This window comes from Lissotriton helveticus, chromosome 9 (genome assembly GCF_964261635.1).
Source record: "Lissotriton helveticus chromosome 9, aLisHel1.1, whole genome shotgun sequence".
Lineage (NCBI taxonomy): Eukaryota > Metazoa > Chordata > Amphibia > Caudata > Salamandridae > Lissotriton > Lissotriton helveticus.
Genome location: NC_136070.1, coordinates 960,552,105 through 960,562,807, shown reverse-complemented (window position 1 = coordinate 960,562,807; position 10,703 = coordinate 960,552,105). Strand labels below are relative to the sequence as shown.

Genomic DNA, 10,703 nt, shown 5'->3' with positions numbered 1-10,703 from the left:
TGATAAACCATTCGAGTCCGTTTTTGGCGGAGTATTTGATATAAGCGCTATCACACTCCCATCCAAATGCTCGCTGTCCAAATTATTGACCGGCTCATTAACTATTACATCATTGTCAATATCAGTAGAGCAGGAAACAGGAAGCGAGGTCAGTGAAACTGACCTATTCTTTATACTTTCTATGGAGCGGCGGCGATCCGCACGCCGCTCCGCCATGACAATTTCCCTGGGGATATCAGAGGAAGATTTGGTAAAATAGTCATCAAGGGTCCTATTTAACAATACACCCTGTTTGTCTGCCGCCGGCTGATCAGGATTCGTAATAGACATTGTTTATACTTAGTCCAACAGAGCTACAGGGTAAGCCTAGTTGTAAACAGCTTCGATAATAAACAGTACCTGTCACTCAAGGGGACAAGCCCAGTCCAGTCTCCTCAGTTCTCGGAGGGTCTCAGAGGGTCCGCCCTTAGTCCGGGCTTTGTCCCGGGATGAGTCCCGCACACGCGTCCCGCTGACGCGTTGTGACTCCAGGTCTTATACGGGACGTTAATTAGGGGGTGGAGACACGGGAAGAGGCGGCAGGTGTGCTAGGTGATTCACGCACAGCCTGGTGGGCCTCGCAGTCCCGTCCTCCTGTGGCAGCAACTCTCTCCCCCAACGCAGCTTCAGTTACCCAGCGGGGCTCCAGGCAGGCAAAGCAAAGCACAAGGTCCAAATCTCCTCTGCGAGCGGCACCCGCATTGCCTGTGCTATATTTCCGATTCTTAAATCGTTTATTTGTGGCTGCACTATGTTTGTGCCATTCCGTTTCTTCACTGCAAATTCTTTGAATGCGAAGAAACTCCCCATATGGGATGCTGGAGATAAGTGACTGTTGATGAAAGCTGGTAGCTTCTAATGTGGCATTAGTTGCAGTACTTTTTCTATGCAGTGTGGTTTGGATCTGGTTTTCCTTGATATAAATTTCAGACCTGGCATGCTGTCATTGATGATGTTAAAATATTCTTGGAATTCCAGAGCTGACCCATCCCAAATGATGAGTAAATCGTCAATAAAGCGTATCCAACTGACGATTTTGTCTGTCATTTGGTCATTTCCTGCATTCCATGCCATCTCCTTTTCCCAGTATCTCATTGCTAAACAGGCATAATTGGGACTAAAGGAAAATCCCATGGCTGTCCCATTGTTTTGGCGATATACCTCCTCACCAAATAGGAAAATGTTCTTAGTTAGATATGTTAGTAATGTCACATGTTAGTTCTTAGTTAGTGATGTCACTGACCATGTCATGCATGATGTAATATATGACATCATCACCAGTGGATTGCGGGTGCGACAGTTACAGTTAGTACAACTAACTATAACGGAGGAATTTCAATGGTTTTGTATGAGTGAAATGTCCAGCTAACTAGAACACCCCTGAAACCTATGCTTTTTTCAATTAATTTCTAAGGTTTTTTAAATGATAATTCCTAACTATAACCTGCCTGAAACCGATGTTTTTTTCAGTGAAAAAAAAAAAAAATATATATATATATATATATATATATATATATATATAGCCGGTCAGCTCTCCTGTTTGTGCACAAGAAAGAAGCACTCTCTGGGGTTTCTTCACAAAATCCGTCAATGTTTTGTTTAGGGAGCAAACATGACGCGTTTCGGCATCCTCCTTAATCTAATGTTTGAATCGCGCGCCTCAAGCAGTGTATCACATGACAAGGTTCGCGACATAGTCAGTAAAAACAAACCTAAGCCTTTGTTTGTTTGTTATCAACACAATCAGCGCCATCTTGATACATATATCTTAGTACTTTAACATTGTAACAAACATTCGTAAATACGAATCAATTGTGTATTGCGTATTTGTCGTCACAGTGATTCATCTCAACAGTTATTAATGCATTATTTATACATTGCCAGCGGTGTTTCTAGCTTTGTACCGTCAACATAAATATTAAGCTTAATCAGACATCTCCATCGTACTACTATATCACGCCATGTATTGGCTTTAAGATACGATCAAAAACACCTCGTAATATACCAGTTCATAAAGCCGTATATCGGCAAATGATGTCATATAAAAATAACAGTTATCGGTCCAAGATAAAACTTCTCATCACAGGAACAAAGTTTAAGAAACAATTGAAAAACTCTTACAGTTAACATTACATATTGTCATACCCCTCACAATTATCTACGATCCCCCAAGCGCACTGTCAGCTCTTCGCCACTATTCATCTCATTTCGGATTTTTGTCTGTAGGTCTATAATATACCTAGATTCCAGTCTGCTTAGTCGCATCACTCTATCACCCCCTCTTACATTCGGTGGCACAAAATCAATGTAAAGATTCTGTAATAGGTCCCTATTGCTATGATGTTTCTCTGAGAAATGCCTTGCCACAGGGTATGTTACATCTTTTTTGGTTATTGCACGCATGTGCTCTAGGATGCGTACCGTAACCTGATGAATCGTGCTTCCAATGTACTGTAGCCCACGTGGGCAAACTAAACAGTACACTACGTAAGTAGTGTTAAATGTTAAGAAGTTAGTTATATTCTTCTGCTTTTCTAGGCCTGGTATATTGTAAGCAAGTGTTCTTTTACTAAAGGTACAGGCCTTACATTTCCCACAGGGATAAAATCCCCTTCGATCTTTCAGGGTCCCTGTGGGTTTGGACTCTGCCTCTAGGTGGCTATGTACTAGGCAGTCTCATAGTGATCTGGCTTTTTTAACGTTATTTGGGGTGATTTGGGCACATCTACCACACTATCTGTTCTAAGGATATGCCAGTTCTTCTTCAATATGATCCGTAGATCATTTGCATTCTCCGAAAAAGTTGTTATCCTTCTGAACTGTGATATGTTCATATTCTTGTCACATTTTTCTTTATCCTTCAAAAGATCTTTCCTTGGAATACCTTCAACCTTTTTTAATGTGGATTCCAACAGATTTTCATCATAACCTCTCATTAAAAGTCTGTCATAACTGGCTTCCACTGCTATTCTGTAATACTCATCCTCAGTGCTGTTCCTTTTTAACCTCAAAAACTCCCCATAGGGGATACTCTTTATCAGTCTTGGGGGATGACTACTCTTGGCGTGCAATATCGAGTTGCCAGCCCTCGGTTTGCGATACAACAACATCCTTGGCTTCCCCTCGATAATGCTAACCTTGAGATCCAGGAGATTTACAGATTCAGAGCAGACCTCGCCACTAAAGTGAAGATTGATGTCATTGCTATTGAGATGATTGATGAATTGCATAGCAAGTTCTTCCGTCCCTTTCCATACTATGCACAAATCATCAATGTAGCGATGCCACGGTATTAAATTATTCATCCACTTATCATTTTGTGGCGACCTGGACACCTGCTTCTTCCACCAGCCTATGAACAAGTTCGGGAAGCTGGGAGCGAAGCAGGTGCCCATCGCTGTTCCAGATACCTGTCTGTAGTATTGTTCTCCGAACATAAAAATATTGTTCGTAAGACAGAACTCAGTAAATTGTAATAACATCGTTATGTTCTGTAAATTTCATTGTTTTTTCCAATACAAAATACTCTACAGCTTCCAACCCATGATCATGGTTGATGCAGGTGTATAAACTTGTAATGTCAAGAACAATCAATTTATATTCTGGATCCCATTGCATGGCTTCCATATGACAGAGGAAATCTTTAGAATCTTTGATATATGATGGTAACTCAATCACAGATTTAAACAAAAAGTGATCAATAAAAATTGACAAGTGTTCCGTTAGACCACCCTGTGACGAGACTATGGGTCTACCCGTGGGTTGTGTACAGTTCTTATGAATCTTGGGGATATGGTAAAAAGTTGGAACAATAGGGTTTAGGCATCTGAGAACAAGATATTCCTCCATATCCAGCATTGTTTTATCATGCCAAATTTTTATTCATTCATGATATCTAACAATGCTTTCTTGATAGATCTCTTTTGTTATTTTCTTGTAGCAAGTTACATCAGAGAGTTGTCTTTCAGCTTCGATGCAGTATTGTTCTCTCGTTTGGAGAACAACATTCCCCCCTTTCTCCGAGGGTTTACAAATGATTGTCTCATCATTTTGTAAGTCCATCAATGCCTTTTGTTGATTTTTAGTTACATTGTACTTCCTTTTCTTAACTTTCATCTGCAACATGAAAGGTTCTTTATTGACTGCCTTCGAAAAAGTATCAATAGCGTCCATAGGTAATTGGGGCAGAAACTGAGACGATAGTTTAAAATGACTGTTGTCCTTAACTTGTTCTATTCCCAATTGTACCGTTCTTTGTACATTGTCTGTGTTTGATCTTACATTGTCGCTAGTCTCTGTTCTTAAAGATTCCAAGTCTTCCAATGCCTCCAGATCTTCTCCAGTCAAGGCATATATTCAGCCCATCAGTCTTCCTTCCTGGTTCCTGTCTTGCGCAGGTAAAACTTGAGACAGTATCAGGAAGAACAGGTGTTCTTGCGGCAATTTGACACAAAAGATAGCTGCCACGTGATAAACTCTGTTAGAAAGGCACTTGTAATGAGGAAACAATCTGAAGCGCTATACCTATGATATCATTATATTGTTCCTCTTGCCTATGAAATTGAGTTTTTTTTTCTGTAATGATTGGTGTACTGTATTTTTTTGAATATTTATGTCAATATTTTATATATGGTGTTTTTATGACTTTCATGGCTTATGTCGAATAAAGATTTGAAGAGAGTGCAATGCAGTACCCCAGCGGCTAGATACTATGTGGATATAAATCAAGAGGGGATACAGGATTATTTGATCGAGGTGAAGAACACCTATGACAGATTCTTGTTCACGAGACTCCGCCTCGAGTTGATCCATCATTTAGTGGTTTTCCCCAAGTCCTTGCATGGCACCAGTATTTACCTAGGTGCCCATGTAATGGACAGGCAAGACAGATAACTACGCATGTTTTACTGTTTTGCAGATTTTATAATGATATTAGGTCATGGAGATTGTGCCCCCTCTTTCTATCTCAAGGTATTATCCATCAGGAGATGGCAATTAGCTTTTTTTAAAAAAACTCTCAAACATACAGAAATGTTGTGTCATTCTTGATTATATCAAAAAGGCCCTTCGTAGAGCATATTCCTTAACCTACTTGGATGATTTATGTTTTGAGGAAACCTATGATGATCTTTGAGAACTTTCCACTTCTTTTTTTACAACCAAAAGATACAAATTGAAATCAAATGGGATCCTTGGACATTTCTGTAGAAATGTTATAAAAGAGAGATGGACATGTGAGTGGATTCCTTCCGATTTGTCGCTTTGCCAACCTATATCTTCTGATTAGTTCTTGAATGTGTAAATAAGAATGTTTTTAGACAAGTGAAGTGCATTTTATATTTTTAACGAATGTTTTAAATTATGAAATTATGATCTTTTAATTGTTGTTCTTTTATGGATTTGTATATAAATCCGAATAAAGAATTGAATGCAATGCAGTACCCCAGTGTAATAAACTGGGTGTCATCAAAGTTCCTTTCACAGAAGATCAGAGCTTTGGGTGCCAGTGCCACGCAGACAGATTATCAAAACTACATCTAGAGCATTATTACACAGGGTGTCAATTCTTATAAAGGTATGAAAACTGCACCGAGTCAGAATCAAGGGCCAGTACCCTCTCTAAAAGTTAGCAACTTCCACCCAGAAAATCTGAGCCCGTGCTGTCAGCATGCCATCAACACTCATCCAGAGTATCAGAACCCATGCGGTGAGTCGTAGCAATGCTCTCATCCAGAGTATCAGAACTCATACGGTCAGAGTAGCAATACTCTGAACCCAGAGTATCAGAACCAAATGTGTCAATACCACCTCCTCAGCATAGCAATATCTCACCCAGAGACCAGAATCCCTGGTGCCAGTGCTACATTTAAAGCTGATCAGTACCCAACCCGAGAATCAGAACCCAATGTGTCAATACCCCCGGACGAGTTATCAATACCTGATCCAGAGCATAAGAAACCAAGGCATTAGTATCTCCTGGAAGCAAATCAAGTAACTCGCCCAGAGTATCAAAATCCTGGAGTCCCGTCACAGGGTAAAATAAAAATCAAATACTCTTGGGTATCAATAAAAACGCACTACACAAGAGTTTCAAAACCTAGGATGTCTGTCAGTACCCCTTACGGAGGGAATCGCCATCTCGCCTACAAGTATTAGAACCCTTAGTCTTAATAACCAGCAGTTTCGTAAAGCAGGGATGTTGCCCGCAGTATCGCTGTCAGTGGACCCGCCCCTGAGAGCCAGGGTATCCGGTTCCCCGTGCACAGGGCATCAGTGCCTCCCCCCGCATCCTGTCACAGTATCAGTGCCCTTAGGGCAGTGCTCTCTGCCTGCAAACAACCGTGTATCCGCATCTGCAAATTCAGGGGCACGGGATGTTTATTCTGCACGCCCCTCCATCGACAAACACACACACCATCCTTCTCTGCCCATGAGGAAGAAGTGATATCGCCCTGCCCCCTGCCCCCTCCCCTCCCCTCCCCTCCCCTCCCTCCTCTGTGGCCCCTCCCACACCGGCTGTCAAATGCAGGAAGGAGCTCCCCGCCACTGACCTTCCCCTCCGCTTCCTGGAGGGACCTTCTGGAGTTTGGGGGTACTCGGGGGCGAGGGTCTCGGGCGCAGCGCGCGCCGCCTGAGCACTGCTGCGGCAGCGCCTGGCACCGGGCGGTGGGGCTGGAGGGGGTCGACGAAGCCCACAGGAACCGGCGGCGCAGTGTCAGGAAGCAGTCCCTCCTCTCAGAGGTCTTCCTTCCCACCTAATCTCTTATGCAGGCTCGCTCTCCCCGCCTGCTTCCAGCAAGGAAAGCACCCTTTAGGTAGCTCTCATCTCAAATGTCAGCGCCTTGGCAAAACTGCATTATGGGGATTGTAGTTTTTCTGTGATCGCATTATGCAACGTCCCTGCCCATTTTTTTGCGAGTACTTTGGGAAAGAACTATTAACACGAGACATAGCCGCCTGCTGGCCTTATTGTACAGATTTAACCCAGAATTGAAACCGACAGGCTGTAGTCGCTGCGTGTGCATATTTCATGGGAACTTGCTCACTTCACTTCACTTCCCTAATTGTCTAGTACCACTACTAGAAACTTTTTAAACACATGGAGTGATTTGAGAACACATGACTAAAATCAATAATCGCTAGTGCTTTATATTGAGGTGCAGGTACTCACTCTTTAGAATGCCAGTTTGCTCCTCAGAAGTACTGGTACTCTCCCATTAACTATATTGCAGCATCGCTGAGAAGTGCAGGTACTCTCCCTTTCAAATTGAAGAAGTGCAGGCACTCAGTACCGAACATTATCTGACCATTTAAAGCACTGATAATCACTGAATTAACCACTAAGACTAGGTTCAGAGTACTATTCGCCACAAAGTGCCTCAACGTCTCTTCAGGGATAATAAGCGCTGTAAAGTAAACGCCAATATAATACTAATCAGTTATGTTGTTTCCAAGCAAAAGCGCCAAATACTCTCTCGATTTACAGTAATACTGTCAGTCAAGTCTTCTGCTCCTCAGCAGTGTTTTTGTCTTGAGCCACAACGTTCTAAATTCCTTTCTGAAAGAGTCAAGAAATACTGGCAGCCTGGCACATGCATAAATTGTTTCATTTTACAAACGCTGCTGATTTGGAAATGCACAATTTATATTTATAAATATTGTTTCCAATGTCACTGCAGAACAGATTGAAATTGGTGTGCGTTCATGTAAACAAATTATTCAAAATATAGCTTAGTTTGAATCACTGCGGAATTGGGAAAACAATTTCTCCAGGAACCCATAATAAATCATGAAATGCAGAGTCTCACAGTCGACCGATACTTTATTTTTTTTAATCAATCAATCAAATCAATCAATCAATCAATCAATCAATACACTTGTAAAGCGCGCTACTCTCCCGTGAGGGTCTCAAGGTACTGAAGGGGGGGGGGTGTGCCTGCTATTGTTCAAATAACCAGGTCTTGAGGTGTTTCCTGAAGGTGAGATGGTCCTGGGTCAGTCGTAGGTGTGCGGGGAGGGAGTTCCATGTCTTGGCTGCTAGGTAGGAGAACGATCTTCCTCCGGTGGTGGTTCTGCCAATCCGTGGGACGCTGGTGAGGGCGAGGCTGGTGGAGCGGAGCTCACGGGTGGGAGTGTAGAACGAGAGGCGGCTGTTGAGGTATTCGGGGCCCATGTTGTGGAGCGCTTTGTGTGCGTGGGTGAGGAGCCTGAACGTGATCCTCTTGCTGACGGGGAGCCAGTGCAGGTTCCTCAGGTGGGCGGATATGTGGCTGTGGCGAGGGATGTCGAGGACGAGTCATGCGGCGGCGTTCTGTATGCGTTGAAGGCGTTTCTGAAGTTTGGCTGTGGTTCCTGCATACAGGGCGTTTCCGTAGTCCAGTCGGCTGGTGACGAGGGCCTGGGTGACCGTCTTTCTGGTTTCGGTGGGGATCCACCGGAAGATCTTTCGGAGCATGCGCAGGGTGTTGAAGCATGAGGATGAGACTGCGTTGACTTGCTTGGTCATCGTGAGGGAGGAGTCCAGGATGAATCCCAGGTTTCGTGCGTGGTGTGTGGGTGTCGGTGCGGTGCCAAGCGTAGTGGGCCACCAGGAGTCGTCCCAGGCGGATGGGGATTGTCCGAAGATGAGGACCTCCGTCTTGTCCGAGTTGAGCTTCAGACGGCTGTGCTTCATCCATTCTGTGACATCTTTCATTCCGTCCTGGAAGTTGGCTTTGGCGGTGAGAGGGTCTTTGGTGAGGGAGAGTATCAGTTGGGTGTCGTCGGCGTAGGAGATGATGTTGATGTTGTGTTTGCGTGCGATGTTGGCGAGGGGGCTCATGTAGATATTGAAGAGAGTTGGGCTGAGTGAGGAGCCCTGGGGTACGCCACAGATGATTTTGGTGGCCTCGGAGCGGAAGAGAGGGAGGCGGACTCTCTGGGTTCTGTCGGAGAGGAACGATGTGATCCAGTCCAGGGCTTTTCCTTGTATCCCAGTGTTGTAGAGGCGGGTTATTAGGGTGCGGTGGCAGACAGTGTCAAAGGCTGCAGAGAGGTCCAGGAGGATGAGTATGGCTGTCTCTCCGTTGTCCATCAGGGTCCTGATGTCATCGGTGGCTGCGATGAGGGCGGTCTCGGTGCTGTGGTTGGCTCGAAATCCGGACTGTAATGGGTCAAGCGAGTTGTTTTCTTCGAGGAATGCAGTCAGCTGTTTGTTGACGGTCTTCTCGATGACTTTAGCCGGGAAGGGGAGAAGAGAGATGGGGCGGAAGTTCCTGAGGTCTTTGGGGTCCGCTGTTGGTTTCTTCAGAATGGCGTTGATTTCTGCGTGTTTCCAGCTTCCCGGGAAGATGGCTGACGTGAGGGAGCTGTTAATGACGTTCCGGAGGTGGGGTCCGCTGATGGTGTCGGCTTTGTTGAAGATATGGTGAGGGCATGGGTCGGACGGGGAGCCGGAGTGGATGGTGTTCATGACGCGGGTGGTGTCTTCAGTGCTGATGGGGGTCCATGCGTTGAGGCTGGTGGTTGGGGTCGTTGGTTTGGTGGCTGAGGCGGAGTCTGGGGTCCGAAGCTGTCGTGTATATCTGCGATCTTGCGGTGGAAGAATGTGGCGAGGGAGTTGCAGAGGTCTTGCGACAGTGTGATGTCGTTGTTGCTGGCGCTGTGGTTGGAGAGCTCTTTGACGATGCTGAAGAGTTCCTTGCTGTTGTAGGCGTTGTTGTCCAGACGCTCTTTGAACGATGTCCTTTTTGGTGGGGCGGATCATCTGGTGGTATTCACGGGTGGCGCTTTTGAGGGCTGTCATGTTTTCTGAAGTCCGTTTGTGGTGCCAGGCTTTTTCGAGGGTTCGGCATGATTTCGAGGGCGTCTGTGAACCATGCGGTTTTTCTGTTGCTAGTCTTGCCTGGGGGTTTCTTCAGAGGGGCGAGGTCATCGGCGCAGTTGGTGATCCATTGTGCGAGATTGTGTGCTGGTGGGAAGGTAGATGGTGGGGCTGCTGGCAAGTTCCACGGCAGCCGCCGGGACACCCGCAGATAAGAGCAGGGGGGATGCTGCTGCCTCAAAACTCGTGCCTCCCGGGGCGTACCGCCCCCCAAGCCCCACCTTGCGGTCCTGTTCCATGTATCACTTTGTTGGTGATACAAAGCAGTTTGAATGTGGATCTTCTGGCAACCCGTAACCAATGTAGGGCTTTCAAGGCAGGGGAGATGTGGGCTTTTGGCTTTATATGTAAGAGTAGTCTGGCAACAAAGTTCTGAATCCATTGTAGTATTTTCATACTTATTAAACATGATCTGTGGTAGAGGCTATTTGCATAATCGAGTTTTGACAGAACAAGAGAGGTAGTAGCCTGGACATTGTGTGGAAATCAACCAGATTTTTCCAGACCCTGCAAGAGATTTGGAGCTGGATCGACCAGAAGCCTCAACCCGGTCTCATCTGGGATCCCCGGAACAGGCATTCACGTAGGGCCCAATCGAAATGCAGGACCAAGGCTCGCACTTCCGCTGCCCCATCACAAGCCAAAACGGTGATGGATCAAGCCCTGATCTTTGGACTGGGTAAGAGTGGTCTGCTTAATTCAGGCACTCTGTTCATCACCACCCCCTTTTCTGAATCATTTTTGTCCACCATAAGCGTGGAAGGGTATACTCAGATGTGAGTCCCTTGCTCATTGCACCATC

At 45.3% G+C, this 10,703-nt stretch overlaps 1 protein-coding gene across 4 annotated transcripts in view; it reads right to left on the bottom strand.

Moving 5' to 3' along the window:
• Positions 1-10,703, bottom strand: part of MON1A (MON1 vesicular trafficking associated A) — a 214,200-nt gene that overhangs the window by 127,195 nt on the left and 76,302 nt on the right. Inside the window, exon 1 of one of the 4 annotated variants that reach the window (XM_078661248.1) lies at positions 6,591-6,852. The exons of the other annotated variants lie outside the window; for them this stretch is intronic. The gene's annotated coding sequence lies outside the window, so the exon portion shown is untranslated. Of the gene's footprint in view, positions 1-6,590; positions 6,853-10,703 lie in introns of those variants that run through there. 4 annotated transcript variants of the gene reach the window in all.